The sequence below is a fragment of the Triticum aestivum genome, chromosome 1A (assembly GCF_018294505.1).
Source record: "Triticum aestivum cultivar Chinese Spring chromosome 1A, IWGSC CS RefSeq v2.1, whole genome shotgun sequence".
In the NCBI taxonomy this organism is placed as follows: domain Eukaryota; kingdom Viridiplantae; phylum Streptophyta; class Magnoliopsida; order Poales; family Poaceae; genus Triticum; species Triticum aestivum.
In genome coordinates, this window is record NC_057794.1 from 458624925 (window position 1) to 458648559 (window position 23635).

The window sequence follows — 23635 nt, forward strand, 5'->3', positions numbered from 1 at the left end:
TTTAATACCAATATAAATAAATAATGAGTTCATTACAGTACCTTGAAGTGGTGTTTTGTTTTCTTTCGCTAACGGAGCTCGCGAGATTTTCTACTTTAAGTTTTGTGTTGTGAAGTTTTCAAGTTTTGGGTAAAAGATTTGATGGATTACGGAACAAGGAGTGGCAAGAGCCTAAGCTTGGGGATTCCCATGTCACCCCAAGATAATCTAAGGACACCTAAAAGCCAAAGCTTGGGGATGCCCCGGAAGGCATCCCCTCTTTCGTCTACTTCCATCGTTAACTTTACTTGGAGCTATATTTTTATTCACCACATGATTTGTGTTTTGCTTGGAGCGTCTTGTATTATTTGAATCTTTGCTTTTTAGTTTACCACAATCATACTTGCTGTACACACCTTTTGAGAGAGACTTACATGATTTGAAAATTGTTAGAATACTCTATGTGCTTCACTTATATCTTTTGAGTTATATAGTTTTTGCTCTAGTGCTTCACTTATATCTTTTAGAGCACGGTGGTGGATTTGTTTTATGGAAACAATTGTTCTCTCATACTTCACTTAGATTATTTTGAGAGTCCTACAAAACAGCATGGTAATTTGCTTTAATTATGATAGGCATTCAAGATTAGTATTATTTTTTCTTATGAGTGTGTTGAATACTATGAGAAGTTTGATACTTGATAATTGTTTTGAGATATGGAGATGGTGATATGAGAGTCATGCTAGTTGAGTAGTTGTGAATTTGAGAAATACTTGTGTTGAAGTTTGTGATTCCCGTAGCATGCACGTATGGTGAACCGTTATGTGATGAAGTCGGAGCATGATTTATTTATTGATTGTCTTCCTTATGAGTGGCGGTTGGGGACGAGCGATGGTCTTTTCCTACCAATCTATCCCCTTAGGAGCATGCGCGTAATACTTTGCTTTGATAACTAATAGATTTTTGCAATAAGTATGTGAGTTCTTTATGACTAATGTTGAGTCCATGGATTATACGCACTTTCTTCCTTCCACCATTGCTAGCCTCTCTAATACCGCGCACTTTTCGCCAGTATCATACACCCACCACATACCTTCCTCAAAATAGCCACCATACCTACCTATTATGGCATTTCCATAGCCATTCCGAGATATATTGCCATGCAACTTTCCATCGTTCCGTTTACTATGACACGCTCCATCATTGTCATATTGCTTTGCATGATCATGTAGTTGACACTGTATTTGTGGCAAAGCCACCATTCATAATTCTTTCATACATGTCACTCTTGATTCATTGCATATCCCGGTATACCGCCGGAGGCACTCACATAGAGTCATATTTTGTTCTAAGTATCGAGTTGTAATTTTTGAGTTGAAGTAAATAAAAGTGTGATGATCATCATTTTTAGAGCATTATCCCAAGTGAGGAAAGGATGATGGAGACTATGATTCCCCCACAAGTCGGGATGAGACTCCGGACTAAAAAAAGAGGCCATAAAAAAGCCCAGATAAAAAATGAGAGAAAAAGAGAGAAGGGACAATGCTACTATCCTTTTACCACACTTGTTCTTCAAAGTAGCACCATGATCTTCATGATAGAGAGTCTCCTATGTTATCACTTTCATATACTAGTGGGAATCTTTCATTATAGAACTTGGCTTGTATATTCCAATGATGGGCTTCCTCAAATTCCCCTAGGTCTTCGTGAGCAAGCGAGTTGGATGCACACCCACTTAGTTTCTTTTGTTGAGCTTTTATATACTTATAGCTCTAGTGCATCCGTTGCATGGCAATCCCTACTCACTCACATTGATATCTATTAATCGGCATCTCCATAGCCTGTTGATACGCCTAGTTGATGTGAGACTATCTTCTCTTTTTTTTCTCCACAACCACCATTCTATTCCACATATAGTGCTATGTCCATGGCTCACGCTCATGTATTGCGTGAAGATTGAAAAAGTTTGAGAATGTCAAAAGTATGAAACAATTGCTTGGCTTGTCATCGGGGTTGTGCATGATTTAAATACTTTGTGTGGTGGAGATAGAGCATAGCCAGACTATATGATTTTGTATGGATAACTTTCTTTGGCCATGTCATTTTGAGAAGACATAATTGCTTAGTTAGTATGCTTGAAGTATTATTATTTTGATGTCAATATTAAACTTTTGTCTTGAATCTTTCGGATCTGAATATTCATACCACAATTAAGAGAATTACATTGAAATTATGCCAAGTAGCATTCCACATCAAAAATTCTGTTTTTTTATCATTTACCTACTCGAGGACGAGCAGGAATTAAGCTTGGGGATGCTTGATACGTCTCCAACGTATCTATAATTTTTTATTATTCCATGCTATATATTATTCTGTTTTGGACATTATTGGGCTTTATTATACACTTTTATATCATTTTTGGGACTAACCTATTAACTAGAGGCCCAGCCCAGAATTGCTATTTTTGCCTATTTCAGAGTTTCGCAAAAAAAGAATATCAAACGGAGTCCAAACGGAATGAAACCTTCGGGAACGTGATTTTCGGAACGAACATGATCTAGAGGACTTGGACCCTACGTCAAGAAAGCAACCAGGAAGGCACGATGTAGGGGGCGTGCCTACCCCCCCCCCCCCAGGCGCACCCTCCACCCTTGTGGGGCCCATGTTGCTCCATCGACATACTTCTTCCTCCTATATATACCTACGTACCCCCAAACTACCAGATACGGAGCCAAAACCCTAATTCCACCACCGCAACCTTCTGTACCCGTGAGATCCCATCTTGGGGCCTTTTTCGGAGCTCCGCCGGAGGGGGCATCGATCACAGAGGGCTTCTACATCAACACCATAGCCTCTCCGATGATATGTGAGTAGTTTACTTCAGACCTTCGGGTCCATAGTTATTAGCTAGATGGCTTCTTCTCTCTTTTTGGATCTCAATACAATGTTCTCCCCCTCTCTTGTGGAGATCTATTCGATGTAATCTTCTTTTGCGGTGTGTTTGTTGAGACCGATGAATTGTGGGTTTATGATCAAGTTTATCTATGAACAATATTTGAATCTTCTCTGAATTATTTTATGTATGATTGATTATCTTTGCAAGTCTCTTTGAATTATCAGTTTGGTTTGGCCTACTAGATTGATCTTTCTTGCAATGGGAGAAGTGCTTAGCTTTGGGTTCAATCTTGCGGTGTCCTTTCCCAATGACAGTAGGGGCAGCAAGGCACGTATTGTATTGTTGCCATCGAGGATAACAAGATGGGGTTTATATCATATTGCATGAGTTTATCCCTCTACATCATGTCATCTTGCTTAAAGCGTTACTCTGTTCTTTTGAACTTAATACTCTAGATGCATGCTAGATAGCGGTCGATGTGTGGAGTAATAGTAGTAGATGCAGGCAGGAGTCAGGCTACTTGTCTCGGACGTGATGCCTATATACATGATCATACCTAGATATTCTCATAACTATGCTCAATTCTGTCAATTGCCCAACAGTAATTTGTTTACCCACTGTAATACTTATGCTCTCGAGAGAAGCCACTAGTGAAACCTATAGCCCCCAGGTCTATTTTCCATCATATTGATCTCCCATCAACAAGCTATTTCTTTTGCCGTTTTTATTTTGCTTTATTTACTTTGCATCTTTATCATAGAAATACCAAAAATATTATCTGATCATATCTATCAGATCTCACTTTCGTAAGTGACCATGAAGGGATGATGTCTACTACACAACCTTCTTCTTGTAGACGTTGTTGGGCCTCCAAGTGCAGAGGTTTGTAGGACAGTAGCAAATTTCCCTCAAGTGGATGACCTAAGGTTTATCAATCCGTAGGAGGCGTAGGATGAAGATGGTCTCTCTCAAACAACCCTGCAACCAAATAACAAAGAGTCTCTTGTGTCCCCAACACACCCAATACAATGGTAAATTGTATAGGTGCACTAGTTCGGCGAAGAGATGGTGATACAAGTGCAATATGGATAGTAGATAAAGGTATTTGTAATCTGAAATTATAAAAACAGCAAGGTAACTAATGATAAAAGTGAGCGTAAACGGTATTGCAATGTGTTGAAACAAGGCCTAGGGTTCATACTTTCGCTAGCGCAAGTTCCCTCAACAATAATAACATAATTGGATCATATAACTATCCCTCAACATGCAACAAAGAGTCACTCCAAAGTCACTAATAGCGGAGAACAAACGAAGAGATTATGGTAGGGTACGAAACCACCTCAAAGTTATTCTTTCCAATCAATCCGTTGGGATATTCCTATAAGTGTCACAAACAGCCCTAGAGTTTGTACTAGAATAACACCTTAAGACACAAATCAACCAAAACCCTAATGTCACCTAGATACTCCAATGTCACCTCAAGTATCTGTGGGTATGATTATACAATATGCATCACACAATCTCAGATTCATCTTATTCAACCAACACAAAGGACCTCAAAGAGTGCCCCAAAGTTCTACCAGAGAATCACAACGAAAACATGTGCCAACCCCTATGCATAGGTTCATGGGAGGAACCCACAAGTTGATCACCAAAACATACATCAAGTGAATCACGTGGTATCCCATTGTCACCACAGATACGCACGGCAAGACATACATCAAGTGTTCTCAAATCTTTAAAGACTCAATCCGATAAGATTACTTCAAGGGGAAAACTCAATCCATTACAAGAGAGTAGAGGGGGAGGAGAAACATAAGATCCAACTATAATAGCAAAGCTCGCAATACATCAAGATCGTGCCAAATCAAGAACATGAGAGAGAGAGAGAGATCAAACACATAGCTACTGGTACATACCCTCAGCCCCGAGGGAGAACTACTCCCTCCTCATCATGGAGAGCACCGGGATGATGAAGATGGCCACCGGAGAGGGATTCCCCCTCCGGCAGGGTGCCGGAACGGGTCTAGATTGGCTTTCGGTGGCTACGGAGGCTTCTGGCGGTGGAACTCCCGATCTATTGTGCTCTCTGGAAGTTTTACGGTATATGGAGATATATAGGCGTAAGAAGTTCGTCAGGGGCGGCACGAGGGGCCACGAGGGTGGAGAGCGCGCCCTAGGGGGGTGGGCGCGCCCCCCTACCTCATGGCCTCCTTGAAGCTTCCCTTACGTGCACTTCAAGTCTTCTGGGCTTCTTTCCTTCCAAAAATGAGTTCTGTGAAGTTTCAGGTCAATTGGACTCCGTTTGATTTTCCTTCTCTTTGAAACCCTAAAACAAGGTAAAAATAGAAACTGGCACTGGGCTGTGGGTTAATAGGTTAGTCCCAAGAATGATATAAAAGTGTATAATAAAGCCCATAAACATCCAAAACAATAGATAATATAGCATGAAGCAATCAAAAATTATTGATACGTTGGAGATGTATCAGCATCCCCAAGCTTAATTCCTGCTCGTCCTCGAGTAGGTAAATGATAAAAACAGAACTTTTAATGCGGAGTGCTACTTGGCATAATTTCAATATAATTCTTCTTAATTGTGGCATGAATATTTAGATCCATAAGATTCAAGACAAAAGTTTAATATTGACATAAAAACAATAATATTTCAAGCATACTAACTAAGCAATCATGTCTTCTCAAAATAACATGGCCAAAGAAAGCTATCCCTACAAAATCATATAGTCACGCTATGCTCCATCTTCACCACACAAAATATTTAAATCATGCACAACCCCGATGACAAGCCAAGCAATTGTTTCATACTTTTGATGTTCTCAAACTTTTTTAATCTTCAGGCAATACATGAGCGTGAGCCATGGACATAGCACTATAGGTGGAAATAGAATGGTGGTTGTGGAGAAGACAAAAAGGAGAAGATAGTCTCACATCGACTAGGCGTATGAATGGGCTATGGAGATGCCCATCAATATATATCAATGTGAGTGAGTAGGGATTGCCATGCAACGGATGAACTAGAGATATAAGTGTATGAAAGCTCAAAAAGAAACTAAGTGGGTGTGCATCCAACTTGCTTGCTCACAAAGACCTAGGGCATTTTGAGGAAGCCCATCATTGGAATATACAAGCCAAGTTCTATAATGAAAGATTCCCACTAATATATGAAAGTGACAACATAGGAGACTCTCTATCATGAAGATCATGGTGCTACTTTAAAGCACAAGTGAGGTAAAAGGATAGTAGCATTGCCCCTTCTCTCTTTTTCTCTCATTTTTTTATTATTTTATTTGGGCCTTCTCTTTTTTTATGGCCTCTTTTTTTCTTTTTTTTATTTGGGCTTCTTTGGCCTCTTTTATTTATTTATTTTCGTCCGGAGTCTCATCCCAACTTATGGGGGAATCATAGTCTCCATCATCCTTTCCTCACTGGGACAATGCTCTAATAATGATGATCATCACACTTTTATTTACTTACAACTCAAGAATTACAACTCGATACTTAGAACAAGATATGACTCTATATGAATGCCTCCGGCGGTGTACCGAGATGTGCAATGACTCATGAGTGACATGTATGAAAAAATTATGAACGGTGGCTTTGCCACAATACGATGTCAACTACATGATCATGCAAAGCAATATGACAATGATGAAGCGTGTCATAATAAACGGAACGGTGGAAAGTTGCATGGCAATATATCTCGGAATGGCTATGGAAATGCCATAATAGGTAGGTATGGTGGCTGTTTTGAGGAAGGTATATGGTGGGTGTATGATACTGACGAAAGGTGCGCGGTATTAGAGAGGCTAGCAAAGGTGGAAGGGTGAGAGTGCGTATAATCCATGGACTCAACATTAGTCATAAAGAACTCATATACTTATTGCAAAAATCTAAAAGTTATCAGAGCAAAGTATTACGCGCATGCTCCTAGGGGGATAGATTGGTAGGAAAAGACCATCGCTCATCCCCGACCGCCACTCATAAGGAAGACAATCAATAAATAAATCATGCTCCGACTTCATCACATAACGGTTCACCATACGTGCATGCTACGGGAATCACAAACTTCAACACAAGTATTTCTCAAATTCATAACCACTCAACTAGCATGACTCTAATATCACCATCTCCATATCTCAAAACAATTATCAAGTATCAAACTTCTCATAGTATTCAACACACTCATAAGAGAATTTTATTATTCTTGAATACCTAGCATATTAGGATTTTAAGCAAATTACCATGCTATTTAAGACTCTCAAAATAATCTAAGTGAAGCATGAGAGTTCATCTATTTCTTCAAAATAAAACTACCACCATGCTCTAAAAGATATAAGTGAAGCACTAGAGCAACAACAAACTACTCCGAAAGATATAAGTGAAGATCAATGAGTAGTCGAATAATTATGCAATTATGTGAAGACTCTCTAACATTTAATAATTTCATATCCTGGTATTTTATTCAAACAGCAAGCAAAACTAAATAAAATAAAATGACGCTCCAAGCAAAACACATATCATGTGGCGAATAAAAATATAGCTCCAAGTAAAGTTACCGATGAACGAAGACGAAAGAGGGGATGCCTTCCAGGGCATACCAAGCTTAGGCTCTTGGATATCCTTGAATATTACCTTGGGGTGCCTTGGGCATCCCCAAGCTTAGGATCTTGCCACTCCTTATTCCATATTCCATCGAATCCTTACCCAAAACTTGAAAACTTCACAACACAAAACTTAACAGAAAACTCGTAAGCTCTGTTAGTATAAGAAAATAAATCACCACTTCAAGGTACTGTAATGAACTCATTCTTTATTTATATTGGTGTTCAACCTACTGTATTCCAACTTATATATGGTGAAAGGATCGATATGGTTGACTAGAGGGGGGGTGAATAGGCAACTAACAATTTTTAGCTTTTCTTTAACAATTTAAACTTTGCATCAAAGTAGGTTGTCTAGATATGCAACTAGGTGAGCAACCTATATGATGCAACAAGGATAGGAACACAAGCAAGCAAGAGATATGAAACAAATAAGCTTGCTCAAATAAAGGCACGAGATAACCAAGAGTGGAGACGGTGGAGACGAGGATGTGTTGCCGAAGTTCCTTCCCTTTGAGAGGAAGTACGTCTCCGTTGGAGCGGTGTGGAGGCACAATGCTCCCCAAGAAGCCACTAGGGCCACCGTATTCTCCTCACGCCCTCACACAATGCGAGATGCCATGATTCCACTATTGGTGCCCTTGAAGGCGGCGAGCGAACCTTTACAAACAAGGTTGGGGCTCTCTCCACAACTTAATTGGAGGCTCCCAACGAAACCACGAAGCTTCACCACAATGGAATATGGCTCCGAGGTGACCTCAACCGTCTAGGGTGCTCAAACACCCAAGAGTAACAAAATCCTCACAACAAAGTATGGGGGAAGCAAATATCCTTTGGTGGAAGTGTAGATCTAGGTCTCCTCCTTCAATCCCTAGCAAATCAACAAGTTTGAGTGGCTAGAGAGAGAGATCGGGCAAGAGAGCTTGAAGTGCATTAATGGTGGAGTGAGAGAGGTCAAAGGTGAGAGTGGTAGGTGGGAGAAGCTCTCTTAAATACCAACCCTAAAAATCCAGCCGTTGCTGCGTTTTCAGCCCCGCAACGGTACAACCGGTCCTTGTCCTGGTACAACCGGGACTCATGGTGTAGTTGCAGAACCCTACCAGGCGGTACAACCAGGCCACTAGGCGGTGGTACCGGTTAAGAGAATGACCGGACCAACCGCCCAGCCACCGCACAACTACCGCCTCGAAACAGAGACGAGACCGGTACTTGAGCGATGCAAGACCGGAACAACCGCATGGCCTTGAGCTCTTGGACGGCGAAGTTCTGAGCGGAAGAACCGCTCAGACCACTGGTGGTACCGGTCATCGAGGATCGACCGGATCAACCGGGCCACCGCCGCTCGAGAACTGCATCAAAACAGAGCCTTGAGCGGTACTTGAGCGGTGCACGGCCGGAACCACCGCCCTAGCCTTTGTTGAGCAAGGTGGCGGTACCACCGCCCGGAGGCAGCGGTACAGCCGCTCAGTCAAAGCTGGAGAGCGTCAAGGTCCAGCGGTACAACCGCTCCAGGGAGCGGTACAACCGCTGGGAAGAGCAGAAACACGAAGGAAAGACAGGGGGAACACTCTCTCTCACAACTGAGGAAGACAAAGGAGGAGTGAGGAAAGTGTACGTGAACTGATTCCCCCAGAGCTTCCTAATGAGGATTCCCTCTTGATAGTACGGGTACTCTACGACCAAAGATAATAAAAGCATAGAGGACACGTCTTTGATCTTTTCCTACGAGAGGCAATAGCAATCTGATGTAAGCCTAAGCATCGAGAACCTGAAACATATAGCACACGATTAGACCACAAAGGGTTGTCATCATCATCCAAAACATAAAGTAGGGAAATGCCCTTTCAATCTCCCCCTTTTTGGTGGATGATGACAACAACACGATTTGCAAGAGATAAGTCAATGAAATCTAGACGGAACTCCCCCTGAATGTGTGCCCCAATAGGAACTAGCTGTTAGAAAGCATGGGCACACTTTAAGGACTAGACTCCCCCTAGATTTTATAGACTCACCACTCTGAGCACAAAGAGGAGAGACAATATAATACTTAGAGTGCAATAATAACGATACTGACCGATGAACGGAAAGGTAAAAGGAGTAACATAAGTCTCACACACAGCAAGGAACGAAACAAGTCCATGAACAAAGACCAACACTAAACACGAGAAAAAAACCCATGCAAATCCCCGAGACCTATAGAACCCTCTCCCCCTTTGGCATCAAGACACCAAAAAGGAAAAGAGCGAAGCTAGCATCCCAAAGCTCAGGCGTCCTCCTCTGACTCCTCGGTAGCATCTGGATCCTCATCATCAGAGTCTTCATCGTCGTCGTGATCGGATTCTTCCATGGCATTGGCAGCTGCTACAAACGAGGAGGATGGCTGGGGAGGGGCTTCATCATCAGTCCAGGTGCTATGGGTAGAAATCCAACGCTCCTCCGGGGTGATGCTCTTCTCAGAGCCACTCTGAATCGGCATGTTGAGGTGCTTCATCATAGCAATTTGGCGACGCCGTGCAAGCTTCTCATTGACATGTGCCTCATACATCCTCTTCTGGATGTCAGTCTGGAGACAAAAGGTCTTCTTCACCTTGGCAGTGAGCTTGGCCACCCATGAGGGCTTGGCCCCTGGCTCCATCTCAAAGTCCTCATCGTCAGAAGTAGCATAGACATCCTCAGGAGCATTTGCAGGGAAGCAAGGCTCGGCATGCTTCTTCTTCTTAAGGAGCTTGACCTCGTGAACAGTGAGGTTGACTGGAGAAGTGAGGAGCTCTCCAGGATGATGAACAGCCCACACAGAGTTCAGAAAGCACATGACAAATGGAGCATAGATTGGGACTTTACGGTAGATGACCATGTTGTACATCTCATGCCACAGCCAATTGGACACATCAAACGTTGCCCCTGTCCCCACCATGGTCTTCATAGCCACCATCAAATCAACCAGATAACCATGAATCTCATCTTGATTGCCCACCTTGGGCAAGAGCACATTGCGGAACACTCGGTGCATGATGTCATAGACTTTCTCCAAATCCTTGGATTCTCCAATAATCCCACGGCCCCGAATGTACAGAGGGGCAAGCTTCTCCTTAGGCATGGATTCAGGAAGGTCATGAGGACGAATGCCACCCCTTCCTTCCAGACCGGTATCCTCGTACCCAATAGCATTGCAGAATGCCCTCCAGGGAACTTGAAACAGTTCATCACGACACATGAAAGTGAGAGTGCGTGCGTCATCTTCCCCAAAATGAACCGTGGCATAGAACTGATGGATGAGTTGAACATCAAATTCACAGTTGACTGACATGAGCTTGACAAGATCAAACTCCTCGCAGAGAGCCAGCGCCTCACCCAAATACTCCAAGTTGTTCCTCCAATGGTCAAGATCAATTGTCCACTACTTGGCGTACCTGTTCTTGTTGTGCTCAAAGAGTTCATGAACAATCCGCACTTGCATTTCATTCCAGAACTAAACGGTGGTCCAACGAGGAGCAATGGGAACCTCATACGGATTCTTTGATCAGAAGGCTTCCCAATCCTTGGCTTTCCAACGATGCAACGGCATAACCACACGTTGCTTAGCAGCTGCAGACTTTTCACGGTGAGTGGGCTTGGTGGGAATCACAACTTCTTCTTCATCATCAGACACAACCGGGCGCAGGGTCCTTCGTGCCCTCTTCTTGGTCTTGCGAGGAGCAGAGCGAGAACTAGAGCCACCTGAACACACACATGAAAAGAACACACAAAAACCCAACAAGGATGAGAGGATTGCACCCACTAGCAGAAAAGGGACAAGTTGCAACAACAGAGAAGATAGAACAGTGCTTTGTGGTTGATATGCTTCGGTTGTACCGGATCTTCCACCGGTAGTACCGCTCTAGCGGTTGTACCACCCGTAGGGGCGGTAGAACCGCTAATAGTGGCACTACCAGGGAAGATAGATCTAACCGAGGCATACAAATCACACAAGTAATATTCCGAATTCTAAGTGCTGCAAACAAGACAGGAGGCAAACAAAGATCTCTTCTACTCCATAGTTCAAACACTAATCACGGAAAGTTAAGTAATGCCCTAGACAAAGGAAGAACCCTAGAAAGATCTAGGAGCAAAGAACACGAGGCATTACCACCATCCATGGGAAGAGATTGGGAGGCCTCCACGGAGAGAATCCACGGAGAGCCAAGAATCCGAAGCGCGAGACGCACTCCGGGGCAGGGGTAGAGATGGCCGGCGGCTAGGGCAAAGAGAAGAGGAACGAGGACGAAGGGAAAAAGACAACCCTTCAGCCCCGTCGAGTATATATAGGCCCGTAGACACGCCCCGGTAGTACCGCTTTGGGGAGCGGTTGTACCGCTCGTCTGGTACCGACCGGTGGTTGGAGGCAATACTTCCGGTGCCTGGGAGGCAGCGGTAGTACCGCTCAGCGTCAACCGGTAGTACCGGACGTAGGTTACCGTGGGTTGGGGCGGTGGAACCGCCCAAGCACCGAATGGAGACCCATTGGGACGGCACAACCCGGTACCAGTGGTAGAACCGCCCGTGATACCGGTTGTACCGCCCGACCACCTATGCCCAAGCCAAGATCAAATGAATGCAGTCCGAAGGGAGGAAGAAAGAGCACAAAACAAGAGAGAAGCAACACCCTAGGAGAACCCAACACAAAGAGCAAAGAAGGAACGAGAGAAAAACAACACGAGAACAACAAGGCTAACTCCAACCTCCCGAAGAGAGGACGGTGGCCGAGGCCACCTATGTTTGAGTCAATTGGTATGGCACCGTGAAGAATTATCCTTGGGTCCATGAACAAAACTCGTCTTTGAAGCACAAGTACATTCAAACATGGCTAATGTGAAAGACTCGATCAATTTATGCATAATGGGGGGAGGGAGAGTTCATTGAGAGAACATCACTCCCCCTATGTTCATGCCTACATCTAAACAAGACAACATGTTGAGTACGGTGGGGTGTGCAAGAGTTCAAGCAACATTGCTCGAATCAATGATATTTAGCTCATGCCTTAACTCGCGAAATCTTGCTTCATCCAAGGGCTTCGTGAAGATATCTGCAAGGTTATCATGAGTGTTGACATAGTTGAGCTTGATCTCTCCTTGCCTGATGTGATCCCGGATGAAGTGATACCGGATCTCAATATGCTTCGTCTTGAAGTGTTGCACCGGGTTGAGAGAGATCTTGATGGCACTTTCATTATCACACCAAAGAGGCACTTTGTCACAAATGACACCGTAATCCTTTAAAGTTTGCCTCATCCATAAGAGTTGTGCACAACAACTCCCGGCTGCAACATACTCCGCCTCGGTGGACGAGAGAGACACACAACTTTGCTTTTTGGAAGACCAACTTACCAAAGAGCAACCAAGGAATTGGCACCCTCCGGAAGTGGACTTCCTATCCACTTTGTCTCCTGCCCAATCGGAATCCGAGTACCCTACAAGCTTGAAGTTTGATCCTCTTGGATACCATAAGCCAAAGTTTGGGGTATGAGCCAAATATCGAAAGATTCATTTGACCGCCACATAGTGACTTTCCTTAGGTGTGACTTGAAACCATGCACAAATTCCCACACTCAACATGATATCCGGTCTAGATGCACAAAGGTAAAGCAAGGAACCAATCATGGAGCGATATACCTTTTGATCCACCACTTTACCATTGGGATCTAAGTCAAGTTGGCACTTGGTGGGCATTGGAGTGGAAGCCGGCTTGACGTCACTTAGTTTGAATCTCTTGAGCATGTCTTGAGTGTATTTGGATTGATTGATGAAGGTTCCTTCTCTTCTTTGCTTCACTTCGAACCCTAGAAAGAACTTCAACTCTCCCATGGAGGACATCTCGAACTTTGAGGTCATGAGAGCGGCAAATTCCTCATTGAAAGCCTTGTTAGGAGAACCAAAGATAATGTCATCAACATATAATTGGCACACAAACAACTCCCCTTTGACCTTCTTAGTAAAAAGAGTGGGGTCGATTAGCCCAACTTCAAAACCACGATCTTGTAACAACTTGGTAAGGTGGTCATACCACGCACGTGGGGCTTGTTTAAGGCCATAGAGTGCCTTATCGAGTTGATACACATGATCGGGAAGGTAGGGATCCTCGAACCCGGGGGGTTGCTTGACGTAAACCAATTCATTAATAGGACCATTAAGAAAAGCACTCTTCACATCCATTTGTTGTAACTTAAAGTTATGATGAGAAGCATATGCAATCAACATGCGAATGGATTCAAGACGAGCAACGGGAGCAAAGGTTTCACCGTAGTCGATACCCTCGACTTGGGAGTAGCCTTGTGCTACCAAACGAGCTTTGTTGCGAATGATAATCCCATGGGCATCTTGCTTGTTCTTGAATATCCACTTGGTTCCAATGACATTGTGGTTCCCCGTTGGCCTTGGCACCAATCTCCACACTTTGTTGCGCTCGAAGTTGTTGAGTTCTTCATGCATGGCATTGAGCCAATCCGGATCTTCTAGCACCTCATAGACCTTGTGGGGTTCCACACAAGAGACAAATGCGTGATGCTCACAATAATTTGCTAATTGTCTACGAGTGCTTACCCCCTTTCTTAAGCTTCCAAGCACATTCGTCATGAGATGATCCTTGGTGGAGAGCTTGGATGCAATCTTGGCGGCACGACGCTCTAATTCCTCCTCGGTGGTGATTTGAGGAGAGGTTACTTGATCATCTTGAGCGCCATCATGAACTTGTTCTTGATCTTGAACTTGCTCGGGGAGAGAACTTGACCTTGGGCATCACTTGGTGTGTCAACACCGTCTTGAGTATGATCTTGCCCTTGGTCTTGTTCATGAGGTTGAGGGCCTTCACTTTGTTCTTCAGAAGCGTGTGGGCCTTGGGTTGGTGATGGCTCCACTTGAGTGGAGCTTTGTCCTTCTCCTTTGGCCACAAGGGGATCCTCAATGGGTAGGATAAAGCCAACACCCATTCTTCTTATGGCTTGGGGAGGAATTTCATCACCTACATCACAAGTACCACTTTGCTCCACTTGGGAGCCGTTATTCTCATCAAACTCCATGTTACACGTCTCCTCAATAAGTCCCATGGATTTATTGAGGACACGGTAAGCATGAGAGTTTGTAGCATAACCAACAAATATGCCCTCATAAGCTCTAGCCTCAAATTTAGACAACCGAACACCTTTCTTGAGAATGAAACACTTACACCCGAATACCCGGAAGTACTTGAGGTTGGGCTTGTTACCGGTGAGTATCTCATATGGAGTCTTTTTCAAGCCCTTGCGGAGGTAGAGTCGATTGGATGCATGACACGCGGTGTTGATGGCTTCGGCCCAAAAGTTGTACGGAGACTTGAACTCCGCCATCATGGTCCTTGCCGCATCCATCAATGTCCGGTTCTTCCTCTCCGCAACACCATTTTGTTGAGGGGTGTAGGGTGCGGAATATTGATGCTTGATTCCCTCATCACTAAGAAACTCATCCAAGGTGTAGTTCTTGAACTCGGTGCCGTTGTCACTTCTTATTGTCAAGATCTTTGCATTGTGTTGATGTTGTGCTTCATTTGCAAAGTCAATGACAGTTTGTTGGGTCTCGCTCTTCCTCTTGAAGAAATACACCCACGTGTACCTTGAGTAGTCATCCACAATCACCAAGCAATACTTCCTACCTCCAAGACTATCGAAGGATGGAGGCCCAAAGAGATCCATGTGAAGGAGCTCCAAAGGCCTCTTTGAATAAATGATAGTCGTGGGAGGGTGAGCCTTCTCATGTAGCTTTCCTTCGATACAGGCACTGCAAGCACGATCTTTAGCAAAACTAACATTCATTAGTCCACGGACATGGTCCCCCTTGAGGAGACTTTGCAAAGATATCATATTGACATGGGCTAAACGGCGATGCCAAAGCCATCCCACATCAACTTTAGCCATTAGGCACGTCGCGGTCTTAGTGGGTCGCTCCGAAAAGTTAATCACATATAGACCGTTCTCGACATGCCCAACAAAGGCTACTTTAAGAGTCTTGCTCCACAAGAGGGCCACGGTATCGATATCAAAGAAAGTGGCAAAGCCCATGATTGCAAGTTGATGAACCGAAAGTAAATTGTATGCAAGGGACTCAACAAGCATGACCTTCTCGATCGTGAGATCATGAGAGATGACCACCTTGCCAAGTCCCAATACCTTAGAAGATGAGGCGTCACCCCACTCGACATTGGTGGGCATAGATGGAACCTTGTGCACGTCCACCACCAAGTCCTTGCTTCCGGTCATATGATTTGTAGCTCCGCTATCGAGCAACCATGATCCCCACCGGAAGCAAACACCTACAAGAGATCAATGCTTGGTTTTAGGTACCCATTTTGTAATGGGTCCTTTGATGTTAGTAACAAGGGTCTTTGGAACCCAAGTAGACCATTCAATGTATTCATGAAGAGAACCAACAAATTTGGCATAAACATGCCCATCACTAGCACGGCATAACACATAAGAAGGATTAAAATCGCCAGCTTTGTTGGGAGGGGTGGCATTGCCCTTCTTGACATTGCCGCCCTTTGCAATGTTCTTCTTCTTCTCCTTGGGCACACTCTCTCCCTCCTTCACAAAGGTTTGCATGAGAGGAGGAGGTCGTTTGGTCTTGTCATTCTTCTTCTTGTTCTTGGAGTTGGGCACGTACCCAACCCCTTCCTTGGCCACGACTTCCTTTTGACTACTCAAAAGGTCGTTGAGGTTCTTTTCACCTTGTATGCATGACACAAGGCCTTTCTCAAGCTGCTCCTTCAACTTAGCATTTTCCTCAACAAGATGTATATGCTCACAACATGGGTTAGTAGCATTTGCATTGTCAATTAAAACCATATGAGGAAATGTGGCTTTCTCCTTAGTTAGCTTCACTTGGAGTTGATCATGAGACTCCTTGAGACTAGCGTGAATACCCTTCAAGGCCTTGTGGGCCTTGTCAAGTATATCAAACTCCTCCTTGAGTCTAGCAAGATCAACCCCAAGTTTGGCCTTCTCGGAATTTAGCACACGAGAAACAACAAGAGCATGATCACGATCTTTCTTTAATTTAGCATGATCTTCGTTGTGTGACTCCTCAAGAGCCAAACGTAGACCACGCTCTTCCTCAAGAGCATTGGAAAGATCCGAAATCTCATCGGCATAGTCACGACTATGCCCTTCCATCTTAGAGATGGTATCTTCGTGAGCATCAATCATGTCATTGGCTTCACCAAGTTGTTCCAAGAGAGCAACAAAGTGCTTCTTGGACTTGCCCTTGAGTTTACCCATAAAGGTCTCAAACTCATTCTCCTCCACATTAGTTCCCTCATGTTCACCAATGCAATCCATTGAAGAAGGATGATTAATGATGGTAGTTTCAATGTTGGGGGTTACCTTGTTGGTGGATTTAGCCATGAGGCACTTGGCGGTGATGCTCTCATTGGGTGAGTCGAAGAGAGACACCCGTGGAGTCGTCGCAATGGCAACGGAGGCCATGGCAACCGACTCATCACTTTCATCATCGTCATCATCCTCATTGTACTCTTCTTGTACCACCAATGCCCTGGGAGGCGTCTTCTTGGTGAAGTTGCTCTTGTTGGGGAACGACTTGGCCTTGTCCTTTCAGATGAGCTTGCCACCATTGTCTTCCCTCTTCTCATACGGGCATTCCGCAACAAAATGACTCACGTTGCCGCAATTGTAGCAAGTCCTTACATGTTGCTTGCCCTTCGTGCCACTTGAGTTGTTTTTGCTAAAGTTTGGCCTCGAGTTTTTCTTGCTCCAAAATTGCCTTGAAGCAAGTGCCATGTGTTCATGATATGCATACTTCGTATCTTCGGGGTTGCTCTCCTCTTCTTCTTCTTCAACGGTGAGCTTGGCCTTCAATGCAAGGTTAGGCCTCTTTGCCCTTTGAGAACGAAGCACCGCATTGTTGGGGTCTTGTCCAAAATTTTCATGGCCACAAACTCATCCAACACTTCGCTTGAGGTCAAAGTGTGGAAGTCCGGTCTTTGACGAATGACGGAGGACATGGCCTTGTGATAGGGCATCATTGCCTTGAGGAATTTGCGCTTGATCCAATTGTCATCCGTGTCCTTGCTCCCGTGATCTCGTAGTGAGACCGCGAGTTTGGTTACTCTCCGATAAAGCTCACGAGGTTCTTCATCTTCTTTCATTGCAAACTCATCGGCCTCATCTTGTACCACTTCATAGTTGGAGCATTGAATGCTTGCGCTTCCCCGGTAGAGAGAGGCAACACAATGCCATGCATCTTTGGCCAAGGCGAAGGGACGAAGATGAGGTAGGTCTTCGGGTGGAATTGCATCTTGAATGATGAAGAGAGCATTCTCATTGAATTGATTGTCCGCGGCTTCTCGAGGAGTGAAGTTGCTTGGATCATGCGGATAGAAACCTTCTTCAATGATTCTCCAAAGGTTAGTGTTCACATGATTTAAATGACGTTTAAAGCGGTAAACCCAAGAATCAAAGTCCTCATTTTTCACAATCTTAGGGGGAGGACCGGCATGATTCAAATGAGTGGAAGGAACCGGTCCACCATAAACAAGTGGTGGTTCCACATGGGCAAAGATGTCGGTGCCATTCTTACCACTAGAAGAAGGAGCCTTTTCACTACTAGCTTCCCCCTTGTCGGGGATAGCATCCGTCACCTTGTCGGCGGGGTCACCCACTTTCAACGGTGCGGTGGATAGTTTAAGCCCCTCAAGAAATTTAGTAAACATGCTTTCAACTTCGGTCGTCATGGAGGTTTTCAATGTCCCCAAGGCCACATTGAACTCCTCACGAGAGACCGAGGTTCCCCCATCGCCCGTAGACGAGGTCGGATTCACACCGGAGTGTTCCTCCACACCGTCTACGGTATCAACCATACTCTTTGGACGGTAAAGTCCTTAATAAAGAGACGAGGCTCTGATACCAATTGAAAGGATCGATATGGTTGACTAGAGGGGGGTGAATAGGCAACTAACAATTTTTAGCTTTTCTTTAACAATTTAAACTTTGCATCAAAGTAGGTTGTCTAGATATGCAACTAGGTGAGCAACCTATATGATGCAACAAGGATAGGAACACAAGCAAGCAAGAGATATGAAACAAATAAGCTTGCTCAAATAAAGGCACGAGATAACCAAGAGTGGAGACGGTGGAGACGAGGATGTGTTGCCGAAGTTCCTTCCCTTTGAGAGGAAGTACGTCTCCGTTGGAGCGGTGTGGAGGCACAATGCTCCCCAAGAAGCCACTAGGGCCACCGTATTCTCCTCACGCCCTCACACAATGCGAGATGCCGTGATTCCACTATTGGTGCCCTTGAAGGCGGCGACCGAACCTTTACAAACAAGGTTGGGGCTCTCTCCACAACTTAATTGGAGGCTCCCAACAAAACCACGAAGCTTCACCACAATGGAATATGGCTCCGAGGTGACCTCAACCGTCTAGGGTGCTCAAACACCCAAGAGTAACAAAATCCTCACAAGAAAGTATGGGGGAAGCAAATATCCTTTGGTGGAAGTGTAGATCTAGGTCTCCTCCTTCAATCCCTAGCAAATCAACAAGTTTGAGTGGCTAGAGAGAGAGATCGGGCAAGAGAGCTTGAAGTGCATTAATGGTGGAGTGAGAGAGGTCAAAGGTGAGAGTGGTAGGTGGGAGAAGCTCTCTTAAATACCAACCCTAAAAATCCAGCCGTTGTTATGTTTTCAGCCCCGCAGCGGTACAACCGGTCCTTGTCCTGGTACAACCAGGACTCACGGTGTAGTTGCAGAACCCTACCAGGCGGTACAACCGGGCCACTAGGCGGTGGTACCGGTTAAGAGAATGACCGAACCAACCGCCCAGCCACCGCACAACTACCGCCTCGAAACAGAGACGAGACCGGTACTTGAGCGGTGCAAGACCGGAACAACCGCATGGCCTTGAGCTCTTGGACGGCGAAGTTCTGAGCGGAAGAACCGCTCAGACCACCGGTGGTACCGGTCATCGAGGATCGACCGGATCAACCGGGCCACCACCGCCCGAGAACTGTTTCAAAACAGAGCCTTGAGCGGTACTTGAGCGGTGCACGGCCGGAACCACCGCCCTAGCCTTTGTTGAGCAAGGTGGTGGTACCACTGCCCGGAGGCAGCGGTACAACCGCTCGGTCAAAGCTGGAGAGCATCAAGGTCCAGTGGTACAACCGCTCCAGGGAGCGGTACAACCGCTGGGAAGAGCAGAAACACGAAGGAAAGACAGGGGGAACACTCTCTCTCACAACTGAGGAAGACAAAGAGGGGTGAGGAAAGTGTACGTGAACTGATTCTCCCAGAGCTTCCTAATGAGTATTCCCTCTTGATAGTACGGGTACTCTACGACCAAAGATAATAAAAGCGTAGAGGACACGTCTTCGATCTTTTCCTACGAGAGGCAATAGCAATCCGATGTAAGCCTAAGCATCGAGAACCTGAAACATATAGCACACGACTAGACCACAAAGGGTTGTCATCATCATCCAAAACATAAAGTAGGGAAATGCACTTTCATATGGTTTATAAACTATTTTACTAGCCATAGATTCATCAAAATAAGCAAACAACACATAGAAAACAGAATCTGTCAAAAACAGAACAGTCTGAAGTAATATGGATCAAACGTATACTTATGGAACTCATAAAATTCTCAAATAAATTTCTGGACCTGAGAAATTTATCTATTAATCATCTGCAAAAAGAATTAACTAAATATCACTCTCCAAATAAAAATGGCAGCAATTCTCGTGAGCACTAAAGTTTCTGTTTTTTTACAGCATGATCATAAAGACTTCACCCAAGTCTTCCCAAAGGTTCTACTTGGCACAAACACTAATTAAAAGCATAAAACCACATCTAAACAGAGTCTATATGAATTATTTATTACTAAACAGGAACAAAAAGCAAGGAACAAAAATAAAGTTGGGTTGCCTCCCAACAAGCGCTATCGTTTAACGCCCCTAGCTAGGCATGATGATTTCAACGATGCTCACATAAAGGATAAGAGTTGTAACATAAAGAGAGCATCATGAAGAATATGACTAGCACATTTAAGTCTAACCCACTTCCTATGCGTAGGGATTTTGTGAGCAAACAACTTGTGGGAACAACAATCAACTAGCATAAGAAGGTAAAACAAGCATAACTTCAAAATTTTAAGCACATAGAGAGGAAACTTGATATTATTGCAATTCCTACAAGCATATATTCCTCCCTCATAATAATTTTCAGTAGCATCATGAATGAATTCAACAATATAACCATCACCTAAAGCATTATTTTCATGATCTATAAGCATAGAAATTTTATTACTCTCCACATAAGCAAAATTCTTCTCAATCGGAATAGTGGGAGTATCATAAGAGACTCGAATACTATAAATTGTTTCCACATTAAAAAAGTAATGTACAGAGAAGGGGTAATCATAATCATGACAAGTTTTATAAATATAATCACTACTTTTTATAGCATAAGTATCATCACAATAATCATCATAGGTAGGAGGCATGCTATCATCATTATAAATTTGCATATCAAAACTTGGGAGACTAAAAATATCATCTTCATTAAACGTAGCATCCCCAAGCTTGGGACAGACATTAATTGCAGCAAATGTATTCTCAAAAACATCATCTTCATCAAATAAAGCATCCCCAAGCTTGGCCCTTTTCATATCATAAGCATAATCACTCTCATAATTAATAGTATGGATAGCACCAATAGTATAGCAATTATCATATTCTTCCAAGAAAGTGCCAAAAAGATTTTCAAGATCATAAGAGGTGTCGTTATCTTCCACCATTATATTTTCATGAGGCACAATAGTAATAGGAGCAGCACTATTTGGGAGAGAGATATTTTTACCTCTCTTCCTTTTTCTTTTCTTCTTCTTCACCACACCATGTGTGGGTTCAATCCTCTTTTTGGAGCTCCTTATTAATAAGATTGGTTGAATAGGAGGCTCCTCCTCATTACCTGATTCATCATAAGAAATAATAGGAGGATATTGCGAAGTCTATTCCCTTTCATTAGTATTCTCTTCATTTTCTATTTGTTTTCTTTTCTTTATGTAGTTGGCAATATAAGGATTTTCAATGCAATTCACCGCACAATACATATAAATTTCTTGTAGATCAAAATCAAGAAGTTTATAACGGTCAAATTCTGGAAGATGCTTAGTTATATGTTTCATTTCTTAGTAACCCATAAGCAAACTAAGTTCATTATGATGTGCAAGGGAAATCAAGTCATCACAATTTTTGGACACGATACGATCATGAAACAATTTGCATTGGGTATTGAAATGATCGTGTTCATTACAAAGCTCACAAGTATGGCCAATATAATTTAAATTTTCAGCACACTCATCTAGCCTTTCTTGCAACAATTTAGTTTCTAAGTACTTATGCCTCTTGCAATATCTATCTTCCATATTTGTTGTGTTCGTACAAACCCAATGTACTCCATAAAAATTGACATGTTTATAGGAGACATTTTCATCATAACTAGCGCAATCATCATTATTATCATGGATATTCAAAGAATTTGTACTAACAACATTGCAATCATGCTCATCATTCGCATATTTAGTGCCAAACATTTTATAGATTTCTTCTTCTAGCACTTGAGCACAATTTTCCTTTCCATCATACTTACGAAAGATATTAAAAAGGTGAAGCGTATGAGACAAACTCAATTCCATTTTTTATAGTTTTCTTTTATAAACTAAACTAGTGATAAAACAAGAAACTAAAAGACTCGATTGCAAGATCTAAAGATATACCTTCAAGCGCTAACCTCCCCGGTAACGGCGCCAAGAAAGAGCTTGATGTATACTACACAACCTTCTTCTTGTAGACGTTGTTGGGCCTCCAAGTGCAGAGGTTTGTAGGACAGTAGCAAATTTCCCTCAAGTGGATGACCTAAGGTTTATCAATCTGTAGGAGGCGTAGGATGAAGATGGTCTCTCTCAAACAACCCTGCAACCAAATAACAAAGAGTCTCTTAACAAAGTAGAAGAGGTACCTCCCCACCATGCCACCCACCCACCCTCCCCATCCACGGCCTAGGTTTTCTGGCGATCTACACTTCTAGCCTGTGAATTGTGGATTTTCTCCGCTCATCTTCTCCGGCGTGTTTGGATCTACACGTCTATACCCATCTTCCATGGGTGGTTCAACGTTGGATTTGGATTTCTCGGTGGGCTCCATCTTTGCTGATAAGGTTTTCTTTTCTTGTGGGAGATCTGTTCATCCCTCGGATGACACAAGCCATTTCATTATGGTTGTGTCCTTTAGCCGACATGATTTTTGTCTTAATGAGGATTCTGTGGCGGCTGCATTGGAATCAGCGATTGCAGGATCGGCCATTTATTTGTCGGTTCAGCTCATTAAGGGCAAGGTATTTTCTTTCATTGTCTCCTGCAAGCAAGTTGGTCTTTACATTCTCCAGTTGAGATCGTATGCATGCATGCATTTCAAATGTCATTTTCATCTTTGGGGGAATGGTGGTCCAAATTGGAAACGTGAGTTAGAGATCTGGAGAAATGAATGTGACGCTGAGTCGATTCTGGTTAGTCCCTCCAAAAAGCATGCTACTTTGGGTTTGATTGCTATGCATCAACCACCATTAAAATCTTCTCTTAGATCGGGTTCTTTGACAAGGAAGAAAATCTCTTTCGCCACGTTCCAGCAATATCCTGCTTGCAAGGGATATAGATATCCAGCTACTCAGCTATGTGTTGACACAATTACCGAGGCGGGCTATGAACTTCAGCCTACTGAGAAGGTGATCTTGCCATCACCGCCGGCAAGCAATCTCCAGTGGATGGTGGCGACGCCACCCATCTCTTTCGGAACGATCAACGTCCCTGCCAAGAATACTGCTGTCATTTCCGGAACTGCAACGACCTCTTTAGGCAATGAGTTGCAGTTGACGCACGATGTCGTGTCACCCGGTTGCGTTGCACCGGAACCTCTGGCCTAACATGGCTCATCGGCCCAACATGGATCACCGGCCCCACATGATTCTCTGGGCCATAGTGAGGCTTCTAAGGCCTAGTCATCGCCCCAACCATCAGTGTCTATATTGGATAATGAGGTTTCTCCTGTGGTTTCTGCTATGGTTAATACATTAT